At 41.4% G+C, this 24,264-nt stretch overlaps 1 protein-coding gene across 7 annotated transcripts in view; it reads right to left on the bottom strand.

Annotated features, from left to right (window-relative positions):
* Positions 1–20,351, bottom strand: part of LOC148004006 (uncharacterized) — a 65,694-nt gene extending 45,343 nt beyond the window's left edge. For all 7 annotated transcript variants that reach the window (XR_015627096.1, XR_015627092.1, XR_015627093.1 and 4 more), the window contains exon 1: positions 19,995–20,351. The gene's annotated coding sequence lies outside the window, so the exon portion shown is untranslated. The remainder of the gene's footprint in view (positions 1–19,994) is intronic.
* Between the last annotated feature and the right edge of the window lie 3,913 nt (positions 20,352–24,264).

Raw genomic sequence — 24,264 nt, 5'->3', positions numbered from 1 at the left:
AGATGGAAATTGAAGAGGTCATCACTAGGCTGCAGACTCAAGAGTATACATGTTAGCTACCACTGAGGTTGTGTGCTCAGGATTCTCATGAGGCTCTGAGGTCCTTGAGTGGAGCTTTGCTGGGTTTAACAGGTTTGTGTGTCTGGCCACTAGAAGCAATCTGGAGCAGTGTTGCTACCCACTACATTGTACATGTTTTGAATTCATGGACTCAATGGAACAAACATAGGGTTCACTTGGTTGAAAACTGGTTTGTGTATACCAGAAGCTTAAGAAAGACTCCACTGCTGTTAAAGAGCAACAAAGAAAACTTGTAAAGCTATAAATTCACAAAGCTTACAAGAATTCTTGGGATTAAACAGAGAACACGTAGCCAAAATTGTGAGAAGCAGGACTTGGGATTAGTCATGCCTCAAACGTCTTTCTCAATTCTAACACCAGACAAGCCTGCAACTCAAGATATAGAATCTCTCTGATCCCTGTCTGTAAGGTAAATTTGAGAACACCTGCCATCTGTACATCTATAAATGAGGTACATATGAACTTACTAATATTTATGTTATGAACCTCACATGTATAAACTCTTAAAAATGGCATTATACATAAGTAGACATGCTACCATTTTTTCTAGATCCTTGATGCATACACTAGGCTCCTCTTGAGTAAACTTTGGTTTGGATGACATTGTTGTAGATACAAAGTCTTTCGTTCTTCTAGGTTAATAATTCCACTCTACAGCCTTGTAAAGACCTAAACTAAACCAGACTTCTAGATGGGGACTTTATTGAGCTATTTTGGGAGATCCAGAGAGATTGGGGTTAAATCCTAGTTCCATGAAGTTTGGTCTTGTGACTTCTCACTGGTTACTTCCCTTATTGAGCCTTGGGTTTCATTCTTTCTTCCTTTCACCTGTAAGGAAGAGCTAATTATAATCACAGTTCCCATCTTACAAGATTGTTGAGACAATGTAGATGAAGCATGTAAATTGCTTAGTATTATGCCTGGCGCATAATAAGGATACAATAGATGGCAGCTACCACTGAAATTTTAAAATTAACGTATGCCTTCCCTGTCAACCGTCACCTTTCCTGTGTGTGCAGGATTAATTGTTGCTCAAGTTCAAAGATCCAAGCCTCTTACTGAGCATGAGAGCCAACAGCCTCAAAGCTGACTCTGTAGGAGCTCAGATCTCACTATTACCCGAAGGCTACCCTGACCCTGAAGAATACCTTTAGGACTTGGTCGTACTAGGGCCCCGGAAGACTGCTTGCTTGCCTTCAGGTATGAACTGACCCACCATTGTGGGACTCAAAGCTGTAAGGAGGAGAGAAGAAAGTCATAAGATCGGAGGAAGGAGAGGAGCAGTGCCCCAATGGTAGAGTGTTCCTAATGTTGCTCTCCACTCTTCTCACTTAGACACTTGGATTCGAGCTGCTGAAGCTGACCTCCCCTTCACTATCGCCTATGCTTTAGGAATACAAGCCATTGTGATTGTTCTTCAAAGTTTTATTTATTCCAGCCAAGAATATTGAACACACAACCTCTCACTGCTGAATTCCCTTATTGAGCCACTGGGAAGGAGAACCTGAGGCCACCAGCCTGCCACTGACTGGCTGCAGGATATTGGGAGTTTGGGGGGGTTGTGACTCTAAGTATCTGCGTGTTCATCTGTAATTTGGGACTGTAACAGGATAGAAACACAGACAATCTAGGAAAATGAGCTTTGGTATACATTTCCATACATACGGAAAGGTTTATTCTGGGTTCTTCCTCTGAAGGGAAGTAGCATTGTAAAATTGTGAACAGAACAGAAACTATTTTGATATTTCATGCCTCAGTGCATTCTACCATTAAGGAAAGAAAAAGCAAAGGAGAGAGCTAGAGTGGGTGAGAAGGAGGTAAAAAGAGAGAGAAGGAGGGAGGGGGAAGGAGATGGAAAGGAAGTGGGAAGAGAGAGGTCTCAGTATAATTTAAGGAAGCCTGCTTTAGAATTAGAGAGGAACAAAATGAAGGGTGAGGAATGTAACGATTATAATTCTCATCTATTGCACCATCTAAAAAGACATCTATTTGAACTCCTGTACAAGCAGCAATTACCTGGAAAATAAATGTAATAAGAATCTCCTAAGTTGGCAGTAAAATTAGCATCGTTGAATTTTAATTAATAGTCCAGCTCAGAATGAATATACTTTTCCCTTTGATGGAAAGAATGGCCTCAGCCAGAGAACAACCCTCCATAGGTCAGCATATTTGTATTCAGCAGGTGTATTTTCCCCTTAGTTTCCTGGAGAGTTTCCTACAGAGTCTCTGGAAGAACCATGATGGTAAGAGGATTACAGCTGTCCATAAAAGGAAAGATGCCCATCATTAACCCCCACCATGGGCCTTGCTTTTCTCATTTGCATAATGGTGGAAGGGTGTGCTAGAGAAAGACTTGGAACCAAGGCCTCTTGGGCTCATTTGAGCTTTACTATTCATTGTATTTCGTCCCAGACACATTCTCACAAGACTTCTCTATGCTCGGTGCTAAATATTTTTTTATAATGGTTACCATGGCTTCAAAGGTAAAACAAGTGGGCAGGAGAGCCTAGGAGTTGTGTAAGCATTACATTTTGTGGCACTCATGGTATCTCTTTGTAGTGGTTCCTGTCTATTGTCTATCATGTAGATCATGAGGCAGGACTCAGTAGAACATTGCCAGAGCCATACCTGGAGTATGAAATGATAAAATTTAAATGAATCCTGTTGATTTTTAGAGAATTATTGAAGTACTTTGCCAGGGACTCAGAGGATCAAGCCTCATAAGATTTACTAGGTGTGGACCAGTACGGTGACTCAGAGGGCACAGGTACCTGCTGCTAAGAGTGAATGATTGCCTGGGTTTTATCCCTGAGCCCCAGATGCCAGGGAGAGAACCAAATGTTAAAAGTTGTCCTCTGACCCCCACATGTGCAATGTTGAAAGGATATTTATCATCTCTGAAACATGGAGGTCCTTCTATGGATCCTTAGTCCTCATTCCCCATTAAGCAGCATAGCTATTTTCTTAGATCTTTCTAGATCTCTGGTAACCTTCAGTTATTTATTCCTTACTTTTCACACTCATGAATTCATCAAATTCTGTTCTTTTATTACTTTATTAATTCGGGGCTAATGTGTCAGATAGTGCATGAGAAACTTAGCAATAATTGTTTCTTAATTTATATTGTGCTTTAGAGTTCTCAAAGGGCATTCATGTGCATTATCTTAGCTGACCCTTGACATGGCTTCTGAAATTGACAATCTGCACTTCACAGACGAAGAGACGGGAGCCCTGAGATTCAGTTAGCCGGAAGAAGACTTGGAATCAAATCGTTGCATTAAAACTTCATTATCTTGGTTCATTTTCTGTTGTGATAACAGAATACCCAGGAATAAGTAATTAATAAAGAAATAACTTATTATCAAATGGTCCCGGAAATCCAGAATGTAAGGTCAGACCTCTGGGTATCTGAGGAGAAGTTCACACACTCTAGAGGAGATAAGATAAAGGTCAAATAGACACAGAGGCTTGAGACATGTACGAAAGGCATCGTGCTACAACAACACGATCTTGCAATGCCAAGCCAATGCACAGGATGGCCAGTGTATTGGGTATCTGCCTTTTTTTGTTCATTCCCATGCTATCTACCAAAGTTCTGGCTCTCACTGTGATCCCTGTCTTCTATACCAACCACATGGTTGATTTCTGTCTCTTACTTCTGCTCAGAATGATACACTAATTTTTCATTTTTAAAAGTACAGAGGATCCCCTATTATCTTGGATCAAAGTTATCTTTCTCAGTAAATCTTTCAAGGTTCTCCATCCTCTCTTTTATCAGCATTTACAAATACATCTGAGTTTTCTTTATTGCCTTCCACCTCAGAGCCAGAATACCTGGCTTATAGCATGCACACAGTCAACACTCACACCCTAAACACACTTGTCTTGTTTAATACTCATAGCTTTTACCTCTGTTATCTAAAGGTTGAGCCAGGACAGTCTCAAAGTCTGTGAGAAATGTGGCATTTCAGACCACTAGACTGTCAAGATCTGCTTGTTAACAAGGTCTCAGTGATTGGTGTGCACATTAAAGTCTAAGAATTGGATAGAGATGTTGCTCGTGACGTCATGGTTGAAGCAGAGGCATTCCTGTATGAATGCCTGGATTCACACCCCGTTCTACCACTTGCAGACTGTGTGACCTTGAAGAAATTTGTAAAATGCCTATAGCCTTCATCACATGCACACACACACACATACATACACACACACACACACACACACACACACACACACACACACGAAAATGAAAGCTCGCTAGTCACAAATAGGATGTATAGATTATTGATAATTATATGAAATTCATTTTTTTCTTTTTTTCGGAGCTAGGGACCGAACCCAGGGCCTTGCGCTTGCTAGGCAAGCGCTCGACCACTGAGCTAAATCCCCAACCCCATGAAATTCATTTTTATTGTGATAAATAATTTCAAGATGAGAACACCTAGGCAGCACCAACCAGGCCGCACACTCAATAACTGACACAGGGTCATCCCTGGCAGAGTTGTGATTCGAACCCACCTTCATTTGGTAATAAATGCCATTTTACCTTCATGTTTCCCCTCTGGGCCTGCACCATATTGTGGGACTGGGTTGCACACTATTGTAAAGATCAAATGAAATTCAGGCTGTCCTGTGCTCTGGGCTCTGAAAAGCTGTGTACGAATGTTATTGGTTACCATCAAGATCGCCAGCTCCAATTGTTCTCTAATTGCCTTAAGTATTTTGCTTTGTTTCCTTGCTGTTAATAGCAGCTTTGCTCATTGCCGGAGTAGTTGAAGAATTCGAGGTACCGCTCTTTACTGCAAACAAGAAATATGAAATATGCACTGGGTGTACATGCAGATGCTTGCTACCGGCTGATTAGCGATGAGCCGGAGATGGAATGAAAGGAGGCAGAGAATAGGGGAGAAGAAGATAAATTGGCCTTTGATTTATCTGGGGGACAGGAATGTGTGAAAGGAAATTGATTAGAAGTAGGGCTAGGAAAGTAAAAAGATGAACCTGGAGTGTTTTAGATTACTCAAGGAGGAAGTTACAATTCTCGAGAATGATTCACTCAAAAAAAAAAAAAAAGCTAGGAAAGAAATGGGTTTGGGGGTTTTCGTTGTGGCTTTCTCTAAGGTATGGGAAGAACACACTAGTCCCCCCCACACCCTCTCCCACACATAGGAAGTTGGGCTTTTCTGTGCCACGCCGTTTGCATATAAATTTATTATTCACCCTTCACTGCTGCAGGAGGAATTTTAAAGTGTGGAAGAATTATGTGATCAAAGTGTGATCTTATCAACACGCAGAAATCAGAAAAAAACGGGCATTGCTTTCGAAGGATGACTGTCATTTGAAGCAACTCCAAAAGCATTGCCCCTTCCCAGGTGAAAGAAGTGGGTGGTCACTGTAGGACGCAGCCCTCAGAAGGGAGCTGGTTCTTACGTTTCTCACGCCTTCTGTAAGTTACTGACAGACAGACAGACAGTCTCAGACAGAGAAGGGGAGAGCAGCAGGGAGATGTGAAGCCTGGGAAAAGTGATGCCTGAACTTTAGACCTTTGTCCCAATACAAACATTGTTTATGAAAATTACTAAGAACTTAAGAAATAGATACTAAATTTAAAAATAGACACTGGGAGAGAACATGAGGAGGGGAGATAGTGAAGCCCCGTGGCACTAAGGGGCTTTTGGTCTTTCTAACTGGATCAAATGGAGTCAGCATCTCCATCATATGCCCATGATTTTAAGGTTGATAAACTTTTGATTAGATTTTTGCACAACCTTTAGCTAGTTAAAGGCTATCCTATGACCAAGGATAAGTAAGGGCAGACCTTGAACTTTCAAAGTCCACTTTAAGGAGAAAAGATAGCATCCTGCACTGTGGTTTGGAAATAACTTTGTATTTCCTTCAAACTTGCAGTAAGATAATAATCCACGAGTGGCTAGGGTCGGGATAACTGAAATATAGTTAGAAGTACACCAATATAAGGCTGAAGACATTCTTCTTCAAGCTCCATGCTTTGCTACTTCATTGCAGCATATTCTGTAAATGTACTTAACCTTCTCCTTTAAAATAGAATAATAATACATCTAACGGTTGTTCAATTGTTAAGTACAATGATGTCTTAGAAGATGTTTGTATCTTTGGTTTGACTGATTTTATATTTGAAGAAACAGACATAGAAACTTTCGACAATAATAACAATAATTTCCACATCCCAGGTTCTTTACTCAAGATTTTACAAACATTATCTAGTATTTTGGGTTATCTTTTTCATGTAGAAAATATTTTCATTCATACTTTATGAATACACCAGGGCTTAAATAAATAAACAGTTTAACCCAAGATAACCTAAACTTTCATATGGTGGAATAAAGATTAGAGTTTCTATATTGTCTGTCTCCCTAAGGCTGGGGTCATCTTGAACTTTCAATGCTACCACCATGGCAGACAATTGACCAGAATGCACATTCACATTTGTTTGGATGTATAGTATTCTGAGTAAGCAACAGAATTACTGGTGGCCAGAGGCTTTTGTGGTCAAATGTCACATATTCTTGGGAAATGCTTTACACAGGAGCTCTATTATGTTTATATTTTAAATAAATAAAGAATAATCATCAGCATATACATATTCCATGCAGCACTTAGCACATATGTATACATACAACGTATGGCCACAACAATAAAAAAAAGGACCTTGAACTAACAATGATCTAGAGTCTAGGCTGGCTACCCTGGGCTGCCTTCTCAGGGTTTAGCTAGAGTCTAAGCAGAAAATCTAGGAGCAGGAAGGAGGGAGGTCAGTGTAGAATGCTGGAAGAAGGTTGAATTGTCCTCAAGACATCTTTCTAGGCATAGTTCTATCTTGCATAGACAGGCTGCCAGCATCGTCTGCCTAGAGTCATGTGGTAGCCACAGTTCTTACAGAGTAGTCTATTCTACCTGGGTGTCAGAGCAGAGGACATCAGAGGCATTGCTGTATAAATGGCCACTCTCACCAGGAAGCAAAGGTTTGGACAGACAAGTCATCCTGAAACTGGGAATGGCCCCCAGCTCTCTGTAGGAGCAAGGGTATGGAGACAATTTGCATGTGAAAACTGAAAAACAATTCATCCAGAGCCAATTTCAGCTCAGACCAGGGGGAAATTGCTGTTCAAATTGTTATTTCCATTGCCAAGTTTATTGACAAAAAATGAAATAAAAAAAGCCTCTTTGTTTTATGAATTTGTTGTCAATTACAAGAAAAATAAATAAATAAAAAGAGAGATAGGGGCATTTATCCTCCCCAGTTGGTGGCAGACTGGGTTTTGACAAGTCTTTTATAAATATAAAAATGTGTACACTTGAGCAAGGATATACCCTCCCTCCATGGAGAGTAGCGTGGCTCTGGGTCTTTGGATAGAATATTTCATCAGTGACATCTTTGTGTCTCCTGAGAGGCTTGTCCTCATTTTAAAACTAAGGAAAATAGGAGGCCGGTATGGGAAATGACTTTTCCAAGGGCACAGACAGACAGAGGTGCTAGCTACTGGCTGAGTAGAGCATAATGTCTTGTAGGCTTGGTTGAGATCTCTGTTCTCATAAGACCCTCAAACTCCTCTCACATGTGATCAAGGAAATCCAGGCTGCGGGACCTTTCTGAAAACACTGATGCCTTCCTTCTCTGTTCTCACATGATTATAGTTTCCTTCTGGCTTACATGTCTGGTCCTCTTCATAGCTCCCCGCCTCTCCCAGCCCTGTCTCATCAGGGTCTGCAATACTCCACAGCGTCGCTCACTGTGCAGTGTATAGGGATTCTGAGGTCTTTCAAGAACCCAGCAGCCCTTCCATAATTGCCTCTGACATAGAAACACCAGAGCAAATGGGTAGCAATTCATATGTCGCTGCAAGATAGAGCAAAACCCTCTACTGAGGCATTAAAGCTGAAACTATCCTACAGGGTTTCTACGTGAGTCTGCTCACGACATCTGGAGTGGCAGCTAGTTGGAACCTCTTTGCTGTCAGCATGATTCTTGTCATGCCGGCTGGAATGAAGCCTCAAGAGTAAGGGGAGCTATAGGGTGGACAGGAAGCACACAAAACAATTTCTGATCCCTAAGTGACCTCCATGACCAAGAAGCTCGCTCACCCTTGCTCTACTCCCACAAACCCTCCTAGTGACAAAGCTATGTCCCTGTGAAAAGGCCTCAGCAGGTTTGAGGCTGTCTCCCATCTGTTTGAGAAGACTGTGACAGCTCAGAGTTTGTGCTCCTGGAGGGGAAAGTGCCTTGGGCTGAGAAGAGCAGAGGAGAGGAAGCTTAGGGCGGCCCACAGGCTGTGTCAGGGCATGTTCCAACAGGCTGCAGGGGTGTGGAAAGATGCAGAAAGCTTAGAAGAAATCCAACACACCACCTGCCAGCATGGGGGTGTTACTAATCGGCCATCTTTTGGCAGATGTTTACTATTTCAGGAGGTGGGAGGGATGTTGCTGCCAGTGACTGCATCCTGTGTTAGAAGCAGCTGGTTAGGTGCGATTCTCCCACAGGGGAGGGAACTCCCAGGGCTGATGCACTTTTGCTGGAACCACCAGTATTTGCTGAGGGAGATGGTTTTTTAGCTACTCAGGAAAATTACGTAGTGTCTTTAGGGACCCTGGGCTGAGCACCACTGGGGAGTGCTTCACCTTCATTTCCTCTGGGCCTGCTGTCTTCATGGTTCAGGACTCATGACCAAACAGCAGGGTCCCTGCACATGGGCCAAAGTGATTTTAGGATTTTATTCAGCGTTTTGCATGGTAGCAGTGGCTGTTATTGGAAACTCCCCTCAGCCTTTTTTAATCTTGGTTTTCCTATTTGGAGAATGGGAAGAACGATTTGAGCTTCTTGTCTTAGTAAGTTTGAGTTGCTGTAAGAAAACCCCTCAGACTAGGTAGCTTATTAAACAATGGAATTCATCCCTCACAGGTCTGGAGGTTGCAAGGCTCTGGCAGGTGCAGCATCTACAGAAGAGCCAATTCCCAAGTCATCAGTCAGCTTCACTGCCTTTTGATGGAAACGCAAGACATTTATAAGGATACTGATACTACTTATGAGTTCGCCATCTTCAGTCCCAACCATTGGGCAAGGGCTCCATCTACTTAGATCATCATCATGAGGGTCAAAATTTCTACCTATGAATTGTTGAAACTTGACTTCCTTCCACAGACTCATACATTTGCTGAGTACCAAAGAGGATGGGAACCAGGATTACAGTTTCAGAGAGCTGTCTTAATCTGACAGTTTACCTACGTAAAAGTTTCCGGTTTCGGTCTCCATGTTTTGATGTGGAGCTGATAGAAGTGGCCATGAGAAACAGGCATCTTTTCCTCTGTATCATAACTTAGGGATGCTGTTGACAATAGGATCCTCCCGTGAATGTCATTTTTAAGAGTTTTAAAAATAGAACCTTCCTCAGGTGAGGTTTTTTGCAGGGAAGTCTCGTGCAACTGCTCCCAAATCAGGGTAGGATGGATGGATTCTTGTAACCCATCAAAGTCTTTGCACCTCATCAATGTCTTGAAATGACTTTGTTTGCCTATGTTCTTCTTAGCATTTTCATACATTGCCTTTAAAGTTTGAAAATTTTTGTCAGTCTTCGTATATACTTGCTTTTAATTGATAGATTCATGTGTACGTATAATGTCTCGAAGCACAAGCACACTGTAAAATGGTTAAATCTGGTTAATAAACGTATGAATAATTTCCTGTAGCTATGTTTATGGTGAGTACCTCTAACTTCTATTGTTCCAGTGGTTCCAAAGCAAAGGAGACATTTCCAATGACTACAAGTTGCCATTCTAGACTGCACACTGCACCTCTTCCTCCCATTTCAGGGTAACTTTGACTGGCATCTTCCAACTTTCCCTGACCTCTGGTAACTACCATTCTGTCTCTGTCTTTGTGGTCAACCTTTCTTGGCTTTTGCCTGTGAGAGATCTTATTTTTGCCACATTTGTCTTTTTGTGTCTGATCTATTTCACTGGATAGTACATCGTATAGTTTCATTGACATTTTCCACAAATGACAAGATTTTCTTACATTTTAGGCTAAATAATATCTGTACCATCCCTTTGTGTGTTCCCTTTCTTTTTTATAATTTGTTTTTTTATTCTTTAATCCTTTTTCACAGTCCAGAGTTCATCCCCCTACCTGTCTGCCCCCTAACTGCTCCCCCTCCCACCTCTTATCTCCTGAGGTTGCCTGTTTCCATTCTTTCTGCTGGGCCTCAGGGCTTCAGTCCTATTTCCCCCAATACCTGATCATGTCCCTCTCTTCTACTCCCTGTCCTCTTTCTCACCCATGTCCCTCCCTCCCTCTCCCCTCCTGTGATTGCTTTCTTCTCCCTCCCAAGTAGAATGGAGTCATCCTCACTCAGGTCCTCCTTGAGTCCTGTGGATTGTGTCCTGGGTAATCTGTACATTTTTTAATACATACCATGCTTGTCCTTTTGGGTCTGAGTTGCCTCACTCAGGGTAATACTTTCTAGTTCTATCCATTTGCCTGTAAAACACATGATGCCCTCATTCTTAATAGCTGAGTAGTATTCCGTTGAGTAAATGAACCACATTTCCTTTATATATTTTGGCTTTGAAGGGTTATTGAAGTTTTTTCCCCAATCTGTAGGTTGCCAGTTTGCCCTAATGATTATGTCCTTTGCCTTACTTAAGCTTTCCAGTTTCAAAGTCCCATTTGTCAATTCTTTATCTTAGAGCCTGAGCCATTGGAGTTCTGTTAAGGAAATTTCCCCCTGTGCCAATGAGTTCAAGGCTCTTTTCCACTTTCTCTTCTATTAGATTCAGAGTGACTGGTTTTATGTTGAGGTCCATGACCCACTTGGACTTGCGCTTTGTGCAAGGTGACAAATATGTCTCTATTTTATTATTTTTTTTTTTACATACAGACTTCCAGTTAGACAAGCACCATTTATAGAAGATGCTTTTTCCCCCATTGTATATTTTTGGCTTCTTTGTCAATGGTCAAATGTGTGTGGTTTTATTTCTGGATCTTTAATTCTATTCCATTGATCAACCTATCTGTCTCTGGACCAATACCATGCTATTTTTATCACTATTGCTCTGTATAGCTTGAGGTCAGGGATGGTGATTCCCTCAGAAGTTCTTTTATTGTTAAGAATTGTTTTCACTGTTCTGTTTTGTTGTTGTTGTCATTGTTGTTGTTGTTGTTTCCAGATGAATTTGAGAATTGCACTTTCCATATCTTTGAAGAATTGTGTTGGGATTTTGATTGGGATTGCATCGAATCTGTAGATTGCGGATGGCCATTTTTACTAGGTTAATTCTATCAATCCATGAACATGGACGATCTCTCCATTTTCTGAGCTTTACCTTGATTTCCTTCTTGAGAAATTTGAAATTCTTGTCATACAGCTCTTTCACTTGTTTGGTTAAAGTTACTCCAAAATATTTTATATTATTTGTGACTATTGTGAAGGGTATTGCTCCTCTAATTTCTTTCTCAGCCCATTTATCATTTGTATAAAGGAAGGCTACCGATTTGAGTTAATTTTATATTCAGCCACTTTGCTGAAGTTGTTTATCAGTTGTCAAAGTTCTCTGGTGGAATTTTTGGGGTCGCTTATGTATACTATCATATCATCTGCAGATAGTGATACCTTGACTTCTTCTTTACCAATTTACATCGCCTTGATCTCCTTTTGTTTTCTTATTGCTCTAGCTAGAACTTCGAGTACTATATTATAGAATAGATATGAGGAGAGTGGGCATCCTTGTCTTGTCCCTGATTTTAGTGGGATTGTTTTAAATATTTCTCCATTTAATTTGATATTTGCTGTTGGTTTGTTGTATATTGCTTTTATTATGTTTAGGTATGTGCTTTGAGTTCCTGATTTTTCCAAGACTTTTAACATGAAGCGATCTTGTATTTTGTAAAATGCTTTTCCAGCATCTAGTGAGATTATCATGTGAGTTTTTTCTTTGAGTTGTGTATATAGTGGATTACATTAATGGATTTTCATATATTGAACCAGCCTTGCATCCCTGGGATGAAGCCTACTTGGTCATGGTGGATGATGGTTTTAATGTGTTCTTGGATTTGGTTGGCGAGAATTTTGTTGAGTGTTTTTATTGAGTATTCTATTTATTAATTTTATTGAGCATTGATATTCATAAGTGAAATTGATCTGAAGTTCTCTTTTTATTGTGTAGTCCTTGTATAGTTTAAGGACCAAAGTAATTGTGGCTTCACAGAATGAATTAGATAGTGTTCCTTTTGTTTCTATTCTATGGAATCGTTTGAGGAATAATGGTATTAGTTCTTCTTTCAAGGTCTGGTAGAATTCTGCACAAAAACCATCTGGCCCTGGGAATATTTTTGGTTGGGAAGGTTTTAATGATTTCTTCTATTTCCTTAAGGTATATGGGTCTGTTTAATAGTTTACCTACTCTTGATTTAATTTTGATACATGGTATCTTTCTAGAAAATCATCCTTTTCATCTAGATTTTCCAGTTTTGTTGAGTATAGACATTTGTAGTAGATTATTTTTTAATTTCTTCAGTTTCTGTTGTGTCTCCCTTTTAATTTCTGATTTTGTTGATGATTTGGATACTGTCTCTGTGTCCGTTTGTTAGTTTGGCTAGGGTTTATCTATGTTGTTGATTTCCTCAAAAAACAGCTTTTGGTTTTCTTGATTCTTTGTATCATTTTTCTTTCTTTCTACTTGGTTGATTTCAGCTCTGAGTTTGACTATTTCTTGCTGTCTACTTCTTTTGGGTGTGTTTGCTTCTTTTTGTTCCAGAGCTCTCAGGTGTACTTTAAGTTGCGAGTGTAGGATCTCTCCAATTTCTTTACCCAGGCACTTAGTGCTATGTCTTTTCCTCTTAGCACCGCTTTCATTGTGTCACATAAGTTTGGGTATGCTGTATCAATATTTTCATTAAATTCCAGGAAGTCTTAAATTTCTTTTTTTTTTATTTCTTCCCTTACCAAGTTATCGTTGAGTAAAGAGTTGTTCAGTTTCCATGTGTATGTGGGTTTTCTGTTGTTATTGTTGTTACTGAGGGCTAACCTTAGTCCGTGGTTATAAGATAGGATGCATGGGGTTATTTCAATCTTCTTGTATTGGTAGAGGCTCGTTTTGTGACCGATTTTATGGTCAATTTTGAAAAAGTTACCATGAGATGCTGAGAAGAAGGTATATTCTTTTGTTTTAGGGTGAAATGTTCTATACATTTGATTTATAACCTCTATTAGTTTCATTGTGTCTCTGTTTAATTTCTGTTTCAATGACTTGTCCATTAATGAGAGTGGGTTGTTGAAGTCTCCCACTATTATTATGTAGGGTTCAATGTGTGTTTTCAGCTTTAGTAAAGTTTCTTTTATTAATGTGGGTGTTCTTGCATTGTGGTCTAGATGTTCAGAATTGAGACTTTTTCTTGGTGGACTTTTCCTTTGATGAATATGAAGTGTCCTTCCTCATCTCGCTTGATAACTTTTGATTGAAAGTCTATTTTATTTTATTGGATATTAGGATTCAACTCCAGCTTGTTTTTTGGGACCATTTGCTTGGAAGACTTTTTTTTTTTCAGCTTTTTGCTCTGAGGTAGTGTACGTCTTTGTTACTGAGGTGTGTTTCCTGTATGCAGCAAAATGCTGGACCCTTTTTGTGTATCTAGTGTGATAGCTTATGTCTTTCTATAGGGGAACTGAGTCCATTGATACTGAGAGATATTAAAGACAAATGATTGTTAGTTCCTGTTATATTTGTTGTTGTAGTTGGCACTATGCACATGTGATTCTCTCCTTTTGACTTCGATATGAAGTGATTAATATCTTGTTTTTTCTTTGCTGTAGGTACCTTCCCTGTGTTGTAGTTTTCCTTCTAGAATCCTCTGTAGGGCTAGATTGGTAGGTAGATGTTGTCTGAATTTTCGTTTTGTCTTGGACTATTTTGATTTCTCCATCTATGTTGATCGAGAGGTTTTCTGGGTATAATAGCCTGGGATGGCATTCCTGTCTTCTTATGGTCTACATGACCTCTGTCCAGGCTCTTCTGGCTGTGGAGAAGTCCGGTGTAATTCTAATAGGTTTGCCTTTATATGTGACTTGGCCTTTTTTCCTTGCAGCTTTTAATATTCTTTCTTTGTTTTGTGCATTTAGTGTTTTGATTATTATGTGACAAGAGGATTTTCTTTTCTGGTCCAATCTATTTAGTATTCTATAACCTTCTTGTCTCTTTATGGCCACCTCTTTCTTTAGGTTGGGGAAGTTTTCCTCTGTGATTTTGTTGAAGATGTCCATTGAGCTGGGAATCTTCGTTCTCCTCTATTCCAATTATTCTTAGATTTTCATTCTTGTCTTTTCATTGTGTCCTGAATTTACTGGATGTTTTTGGTTTAGGAGTTTTTTATGTTTTGAATTTTCTTTGGCAGTTGTGTCAATATCTTCTAAGATATCTTTTACACTTGAGATTCTCTCTTCTACCTCTTGTATTCTGTTGGTGAGGCTTATGTCTTAATTCCTGACCTCTTTCCTAGGTTCTCCATTTTAAGGGCTTCCTCCATTTGGGCTTTCTTTATTGTTTCTACTTCCATTTTAGGTTTTGGACCACTTTGTTCAATTTCTTCACCTGTTTGATTGTGTTTTCCTATATTTCTTTCAGGGATTTGTTTCCTTTTTTTTTTTTTGTTGTTGTTTTTTTTTTTTTTTAAAGATTTATTCATTTATTTTTATGTACAGCATCCTGCCTGCATATGTGACTGCAGGCCAGAAGAGGGCACCAGATCTCATTACAGATGGTTGTGAGCCACCATGTGGTTGGTGGGAATTGAACTCAGGACCTCTGGAAGAGCAGTCAGTGCTCTTAACCGCTGAGCCATCTCTCCAGCCCGATTTGTTTCCTTTTTTAAGGGTTTCTTCCTATTTACCTGTGTTTTCATGTATTTCCTTCAGCGAGTTATTTATATCCTTTTTAAAGGATTCTTACTGGGAGATAACATTTTAGGTCAGCTTCCTGATTTTCAGGTGTGTTGGTATATCCAGGGCTTGCTGTGGTGGGAAAACCTGGTTCTGAGGATACCAAAGTATATTGGCTTCTGATTATCCCTGGTGTTAGTTGGTCTGAGTATCTCTGTCTGGTGCCTGCCTCTTGTGCCCCTGGGTTGCTGCCGTTCTGGAAGGCCTGTGTCCCTGGCTGTAGCAGGTCTCCTGGGAGGCCATTAGACTGTTGGGCCTGTTGCTCTGTGTGTAGCAGAACAGTTGCTCTGTGTGCAGTGGACCTCTTGGAGGCCTTGAGACAAGTTGGTGATCTTCTCCAGAGGTAGGCGCTCAGCCAGAACGGCATGTTCCCTTTCATATACACATGGTGTTTGTTTGTTTGTTTTTTATCTTTTCTTCCCCTCTATATCAATCAGTGAACACTTTGTATAGGGTGATTCAATGCCTTGACACTGAGCAGGATGATGAGAGGCATGCTATCAACATCCCAATTTTGTACCCTTCTTCGTCTGCCTAGTAGTAGCATACACAAGTTCCAGACTTGAGATTTTGATGAATCTCTGTATGGCCTTTCCCATGTAGTAATTTATATTCTCATCAATAAGAGTGTCCTTTACTCTGCATCTTTAACAATCTTTTTTTTTTGAAGTGTTGTCAAAACAGGCTGGTATGGAGAGAAGAGTTTAGCTAGACCTGGAAAACAGTTTTAACTCAGAACTCTGATTTTTACACCAACAGTGTGACTAGAAACAAAATTTCTGTCTCCGAATGCCGTTGCTTTACATAAAGGTGGGATAAGAATCCTCACATTTCAGTATCATGAGAAGGTCAAATATGGGAAGGTCCTTGGCTTAGCCCACCCCAGACACTGAGTAATCAGGGGGCTCTCTGCTGTGATCGACAAAGTCACTGCTTCTGTTAAAGTGTGGAGTGAAAGAAACTGGAAACATAAGCGGATTCTCTATGTATTTTTTCAAGGGGAGATGGTTGTTTTTAGCCCCATCATGTCTGAATTGCAATCTGAGATAGTACACATGCTGAGGAAGCAAAGATAATACATCTGTCCCACTAGGCACCTGGGACATGGATGAATAGTAATTCCTTTGATGAGAATCATCAGCATTCAAACAAAAAAAAAGTCAAATGTTTGAAAAAGCCTACAAGTTGTAAAATCTGAGAGCCAGTTTTCAGGATGTAAAGATTATATAAATATGAAAATGATTTTATGTCTTTAAAAATAATTGGAAATTCCTCATAATGATACTCAAGCTAGAAGAGCATAATCATGTCTTATCAAACACTAAATAGAGGGAGAAATGGGGTCACCTGGTATAATTGCCTATATGATAGACTGTGAGATGACTCAAGGGAACTGGTGACTTTAGGAGAAGAAATGTAGTGATGTAGACCATGACTCAGAGGAAGCATTTTTACTAGATGCCGTTTTGTTTGAATCTTGAACTGTATAAACACATTGACTAACTAGTCAAAGTAAAAATAAATAAAATTAAACTCTAAAATAGAGATTTTTATCTAATGAAAATCAATATAGTTTCTGCTCATTTCTGAGAAGTTATTTAAATATTTGTGAAACAATAGCCTAGTGAAAGTAGTTCAGAACATGTAATGTCGATTCTAGTTAAGACCCAAAGAAAATCATCTTATTATATTAACTACTACATAGTCATACCAACCTTTTGACTTCCAAAAGGTGGGGTATGACCTGTGTGGATTTGGTGTGTTTCTCTGGGTAGTAGCTCACTTGTCTAGGGATCAACTCTAGGGAGGCTAAGGTCTAAATCGTGCTCTACAGTTGACAAGTTAACATCTTTCTGAGGGTACCCTGGATAAAACCTGGGTTAGATCCATATCAGTTGTCTCTGAGTAGAAAGATGAAGAGGAGGTCAGAGAGCTCCCAAGGTAACTGTGTGATGGCTTATTAAGAGAGGGTATCAGCAGCAAAGCCAAAGATGTGAAGAATTCAAGGAATACTCGGGGCATTTGCAAGGCAACATTCCTCTATGGCAGAAGTGGTCTTAGTGGGAGGGTGTGAGGGGGATGGGTGGCTGGTAGAGGAGTAATCATTCTCTCATTCTGTTTTCGGCCCACAGCGTTCTCCCATTCAGATTCTTTCAACCTTAGATTTTGTGAATAGACTTGATGCAAACATCAAAGTAATTGGATAGGTTAGAGGCATGTCTAAAGTGCCTACAGGGTTCCAACGAGATTCCCAAATCCATCTGTGTCTTCAGGCATTTTACTCTTCTGTCTTCATGGGACAAGAGCTTGTGCTATTTTAAGCAGAAGAAAAATTCTAAGAGTGGCAGCCAATGCAGGGTGTTGGAAGGAGAGCATGCAGCAGCAGCATTTGTGTGTGAGGGATACAGAATACCAAGATACTACCTTCCTTCTTAAGTGCTTAGCTATTACTAAAGTTGGGAGTGGAACGAGCAGTGTTTTAATTTCTGCCTAACCGTATATGTGTCTTCTATAGTTTCCTACATTAGATTCCCAGGCCGCCATGGTGTCATCGAGGTTGGAGTAATAGTTTTAATAACACACACTTATGGAGCTTTCTATATTTTTGACATAAGTCCCATGTTAATTGTTCCATGCAGTAGACAAAACAAACCAATGGCATGGGTTTATTTCCATATCATACATGAAGAAACTGGATCCAGCCTCAACTATCCACCTCAACATTACATCTTAGGAGCCTGATTATTTCTCATCCATGAGTAAGAATCTTGGGATGTGTGGTGTTTATGTTTCCAGGTCTGATGGACTTTTCTCACAAATGGAATCATAGTTTTTATTGAAGAAAGTTTCCACCAAAGCTCAAATTTAAGCCAGTGTCAGAGCCAGTCCGCGTACCATCTAAAGTTAGTGCTAATAGATACCTGTTAGTTCCATTGGTGCTTACCTAGCAGGAAGTTATTGGCAAATACCATGTGTTTACCCAGTAATTACACACCCATGCAGATTACTCACTAATTATGCTCAGCAGGTGCAAAAGTCATTAGCACAACACATCCCTGGTACTGGGGGTTAAAAAAAAAAAGGTACATGATTCTGTCTTGATTTGCAGTAGTTCTGTATTATTTAGTAATTGTAAATCATCCCTCATTCCCCATATTTGGGGTTATTTCACTTCAGAACAATAAAGAAGTGCTATGGAGTACCTTCAGAAGACCACTTGCAACTGTCAACCAAGAGTACCACCAGGCACATGTCAGTGTAGCTGCTCCCTCTTGCTCTTGGTGTGAAGTATGGTGATAGCCACACCAGGAGAGATTCTCAGAGGTCTCAGGCAGACCCACTGAGGGTAGAGCTTGCTTTTGACTCTGCCAACCTGCCTTTTCCTGACTGTGTCTATCCAGAGCAAATTTAAAATCCTCGACCAGCCTTCCCAACTCCCAGCATGTTCCTGAGCTGCTCTGTGCTCAGGGAATTAAAACTAATTTTAATATTAGCCCTAAGCAAAGAATAATTAGAAAGATAAATCTTTGCAACTCTCTCCTACTAGGCCTCTCCACCACCACCTCCGCCCCCATCCCACCTTCCTGCCATAATGTGTTATGAAGCTAGATATGAATGTCTTGAACAGTGTTTGTAACAACACTAAACACATTTGTTCAGCTAATTAAAAGTTGATTCTGATGTCAAGCAAACACCAGAGGGGTGACACTTATAAGGGTGGGACTGTCCCTGATAGCAGACTCCAAGAGGAGGGGTTAGGATAGCTCCACATAACCTGTCCCTGCTTTTTCCTGCAGATCACAAGTCCCTCTTTAGTTCCCAAGAATTCCCTTACTTGCATGATCATAAGAACCTGCAAAGCCAATGGTAAGACAGCCCTCCACTGACTGATGTTCCCTTTGCTTTTAATATACATCTTCATCTCTAGGAATGACTGCTCATCTCACACAGCTTAAGATGCCCATAGGCTAAAAAGAAAAATGTCAGGGGTTTAACAAAGAGCAACCAGGAAGGCAGCATGATGGGTATCCCAAAAGACAGGGAAGGTTGGACAGGGATTGTTCTCTTGTCTAACCATCCCCATCTACAGGTTAGAAGGCTGAGCTCTGTGTAGACAGGAGGACATATGGGCTTTTAGTTATTGATAGAAAAGGTTAAGGATTTTAATTTGGTATCTATATCTATCTATATCTATATCTATATCTATCTATCTATTTATATATATATATATATATATATATATATATAGAGAGAGAGAGAGAGAGAGAGAGAGAGAGAGAGATAGCTGTCTTCAGACACACTGAATAGGGCATCAGATCCCATTACAGATGGTTGTGAGCCACCATGTGGTTGCTGGGATTTGAACTCAGGACTTCTGGAAGAGCAGTCAATGCTTTTTTTTTTTTTTTTTTTCGGATCTGGGGACCGAACCCAGGGCCTTGTGCTTGCTAGGCAAGGGCTCTACCACTGAGCTAAATCCCAACCCCTAGCAGTCAATGCTCTTAATCACTGAGCCATCTCTCCAGCCCTATTTTGGTGATTGTTGACCTGTGAATTGGACCGCTTAAACCATTCTGCTTCACTATTGGAAATGGGCTCAACGTGTGCCAACAGGCTCCTTTAGTTCCTACTTCTCCTTCTTTAAGGAATCAGTGGACAACCAGCACAGCCTTTCCTTCTACTTCACTTGGCTCAGTGATCTCTCTGAAGTCTTATAGAAGGCTTTCTCCTCTTCAAAGTGCTAAGCTCTTGGCTGTCAGCGTCACACTCACAGGTTGTGAAGCTGGTGCCAGAGAGAAATGAAAAAGACAAAACAAGAGCAAACAAGCAGACAGGCCTGTAGCCACAGGACATGTCATGACAGGTAGGGGCATCTGTGGCCTCCCAGGGATCAGACATAAAAGGACCATGTCAAAACTTGCTGGAGACTCTGACCCCCATTTCTCTTACCTCCAGTAGCTCCGTGTCCTCACGTCGCTCGCCCAGCTATTGTACTTCCGTGCGGACACCTCACGAGTTACTGACAGCAGCGCAGCATCCCGAGCCTTCTGTTCCTCACTGATTTCCCACAGCTTTTCTACCCTACAACTGTCATCTTTGGCTTTCTTTTTAAGACTCTGCTCTTTATTTTACAAGGTGTTAAAAAAAATGGGGAGGAGGGGGTGGGTGGGTGGATCTCAGCTCAATTAAGGAACTGTGAGGTAGGCTTGCTCGGAGCAACACCTACCCATTCTCAACCTTGTCCCAAGTTCAAGTTCTGAACGCAGAGGGCACAGCGCCCTGCTCCTTGCCTTGCCCTTATTGCTCAGCTTTTGGTCCTGGCTTTCCCAGTTATCTGCAATTTGCTGACCTGTAGGGAGCACTCAGGGTGTGCCGGGCCTCCTTAGCTCCTTGATCCTGTAGATGCGACCTTTGGTGTATGAGTCAAGGAACCCTGCAAAGGGCGTGGCTGTGAACAAGCTGGAGGCAGAAGGAGGGTGCTCCTATATACTTTCGTGGCACTCGCTGAGCTTCAAACATTTCCAAAGTACTTACAAGTATGATGTGTGGATTCATTCATTCCTTGTGCCTTATACACTGCTTTCCTTGCTTGGAATCTCTCCCTCCCTCCCTCCCTCCCTCCCTCCCTCCCTCCCTCCCTCCCTCCCTCCCTCCCTCCCTCTCTCCCTCTCTGCAATCTTGGTCCTCATTCATGAATCAAGTCTGCTGTTAATCTGCTTTGAACACTTTCTCCCATGCCCTTAGTTGACTCAATTTCTGCCTTCTTTGATTCCCTGCTGTCCTTAGTCATGGATGAAACAGTAGCAGAGTGATTCGCCCATGAGTTTTCAAACTTCTTTGGAGATCTGGAGCCTGTTTCGGTTGGTGCTTAGGTTGATAGCAAGACAAAGGAAACTAGAATGTGCCAACCTCCGTGAACAAGGCAAATTCTTCCAATTGATCATGTTGCTGTACCATTCCTAAGTAATTCAAGCATCACATGGGAAAGGACTCAGATCTGTTAGCAGTCACTGTGTGCCACACGCTACGGCCTGTTGCTTCACTTTTCCTTTGTGGTACCGTAGATGTGTGCTTGATCTATATTCTGCCACTAGGTTATATCTATAACTTCAAGGGAAGTGTTTTTATGCTTTCTAGGAGATGAGGAAAAGTTTAGTTAGACAAATTAAGATAGCTTAGAGGACAAGTTTCAGATTTCCCTTCCAGACCTCCATTTGTCTGGTGATAAATCACTTGCACTTCCCAGGTTTCGTGGCAGCTCTCAGGGAGCTGCCATACATAAGTTAGGGTTTGATTTTGTTTATTTGTTTGTTTTGTTTTGGTGCCAAGGTCTGGGTAGGGGAGTTCAGTTTGCCAGAAGTACCCTTCTGTGCTGCTTTCTAATCTCATGGGAATTTTTCCCTATCCTGTTCAGAGGCTGCCTGACCCTGGCGAATCAAAGTATATCCATTTTCTTTGTGCGTTCTCTCTTTTAGGTGTGTGATTTAACCAAACAGTTTCTGACTGAGTTTCAGCCTCGCTATTGTGTGGCATCTTCTATTTTCTCGCAGAGCTTGCAGCCTGATACATAGGACGAGTCCTCCTGGCTTGGATGACACTGTGCATTCATTTCAATTGGGAGAACTCACAATGGCTGCTTGGAAACAGGTTCCTTTCCCAAACACTCCCTCTGAGCTGGTCCACCCTCTTCTCTCTTGTTAAAATGATACTTCCTTGGCATTTCAGCCATATAAAGGTTTTATAGGATGTATGACGGGATGCCTCAATTACTGTTGTTTAATTATCATGATTGCCTTTGAATTGCCACTGAGAGCCAATGGTGACTTGGCAAAGGGCATGAAAAGGCAACGTCACAATAGTTTTATCGACAAGGCAACAGGCCTGGATTGTAAAGTGGAAGCTGTGGAGCAGTTGAAGGCAAAGGTGCATCTTCTAGACTAGAGTGGTTTGATTGGCTCAGCCGTTTCTCTCTATGAGCAAGTGCTCTTGGACAGAAGCTGCTAAGAACTTTCTCAAGTGTTTCATAGCACTGGGTAGGATTGGCTTAAAGAAAACATGCTGTACTTCCTACACAAGAATAGCACCAAGCCCACTCCCGTGTGCTTTCCAGAAATGATGCTGGCTATGCTACGATGCAGTTATACACCCACTCAACCAATCCCCACTGTGATCATGGCCAAGGACCTGGCGAAATGAGACATCCCATAAGGCCATCTCTGTTCTCCCCTCGGCCTCATATTCTAAGCAGCACTGACACATAGATCATAGGATTGTGGAATTCGATGCTCAGCAAAGAATTTTGATTGAAATTTGGTGAGCTTGACCATCATGATTCAGACAACAACAAAGAGCTTTAAAGACTTCAGTCTTATGCTGAGTATACCTAACTTAGCATCTTCTTTGGTGAGTGGGACTTGAGAGGAGACAATGGTAGCTGCATGGGATTTTAAGATCTAGCTTCTAGGATTTGGGGATTTAGCTCAGTGGTAGAGCCCTTGACTAGTAAGCTCAAGGCCCTTGGTTCAGTTCTCAGCTCCAAAAAAAAGAAGAAAAAAAAAAGATCTAGTTTCTATCCTTGTAGAACTCAGAGTCAAGTGGGGAGAAACAGTTGCATAGAAAATCAGAAACATCCCCTGACAATTGTTCAAAATTTCACGGCACCCTCCTCTGTGCTCCAATAACGGGCCATCATTAGCAAATGGTCTATGATGATATTCTAAAGCACAGAAACAAAATGTCAGTGCATCCCTTGCTGGGGGAATCATGTGTTTGTTATCAGGAAGGAAGGCCTGACAATCAGCTCTTTGAGGGTGGGATCTCTCCATTTGTTCATGGTTTTTCCTCTTCCACTGCTTGCTCACGTCTCTCTTCAGTCAGAGAAGCCTTCCCTTTCCCTTCAATGCTGCAGGCTTTGATGAAAATGATAGTGTGCAGGGGGGAAAAGCAGATATGCCACAAAGGAAGAAAGCCTCACTGACAGAGAGGACAGCGAGGAGGGAAGACAGAACAGTAGTCTTGGATGGGCAGATTGCCAGCCCTGGTGGGAAGAGAGCAGCCTCTTGGAAACAGGGCTGGGCCCCTGAGCAGAATGCTAGGGTGATGGGCAGGTGATGGGGAGAACCAGTGCAGGGTCTTATTCATGGAGGAAGGGAGGAAGCTGGCCTTCTGTGTGCAGAATGGCCAGGAGCCAGGCCAGCACGGGGAATCTTCAAGGGGATAAATACTCAGAGATTTCCAACCCTTTTGGGACAAGTGCCAGGGAAAGAGGCCAAGATTCCAGGGAACACAGCCAGGATGGGGTTATTATAATCCCCAGGAGGATTCATTTGCCAACTACTAAAGCAAACGCAAGCAGCACCCTGAAATGGAGACTAGCTATTTTGGAGCAATTAGCCATTGGTGCCTGCTGCTGCCTTTGGAGAAAATCCAGTAGCCAGAGGGAGAATGAGGAAAGCAGGAAGTCCTGTTGGCTGCAGAGAGATGCTCTTCTTGGTACCTTTCCTCACCTGAAACATCTGGCTAATACAATGTTGGCCTGGGCTTCGAAGTCCTGGGCTAATGCTTCAAGACGCCACCAGGATGACATGGAGCCACACAGCTATTGAAGACCCTGGAGCTGGCCACAAGCATGAGGTCCAGGCTAAGCCAAACAGATAACTCTTTCTTCAGTGTTCAGTCCTGTGTTGGGGACATTTTAGGGCATCTGCCTTTGAGGGACAAGGAATCACCAGCTATTATAAAATTGTCTTGTATATGTGCATAGTTTATTTTCTGGTGAGAATTTTCAAATAGTTATCAGAATTTTGAGGGTCTAACCACACCCATCCCTATTTAAAAAAAATACTGGTTTGTCCCATTCTTAGACAACGAAAGGGTAAAAGTCTTTACTACCCCCATTCCTATTAGTGCTGTCAAAATGGAGTCCATCTCATTTTTTTAAAATGATACAGTAAGAACCTTGAGACTGCCAGGCACCTCCCATGGTGGAGAGATCGAGATGTTGCTCAGACGCAGCCTCCGAACAAGGCTGGCTTCTCAATATGTTCTTGCTCAAAGTAAAGAGAAGATTCATTTTCCTGCACCATTTTCCATGTGTGTTGTGGTAGAGCCATTGAGGTCAGCACTTCCTAGCCTGAATGTGAATTTGAACTTCCCTTTGAGCATTCTCCATGGCCCTTTGTTAGAACTTCGTGGGGGTACATGCTCCAGTAAGCAGCGC

Source organism: Rattus norvegicus, chromosome 8, assembly GCF_021556685.1.
Source record: "Rattus norvegicus strain SHRSP/BbbUtx chromosome 8, alternate assembly SHRSP_T2T, whole genome shotgun sequence".
NCBI classification, from domain to species: Eukaryota; Metazoa; Chordata; class Mammalia; order Rodentia; family Muridae; genus Rattus; species Rattus norvegicus.
The sequence above is the reverse complement of the archived record's forward strand: the minus strand, read 5'-3'. Positions and strand labels throughout refer to the sequence as shown.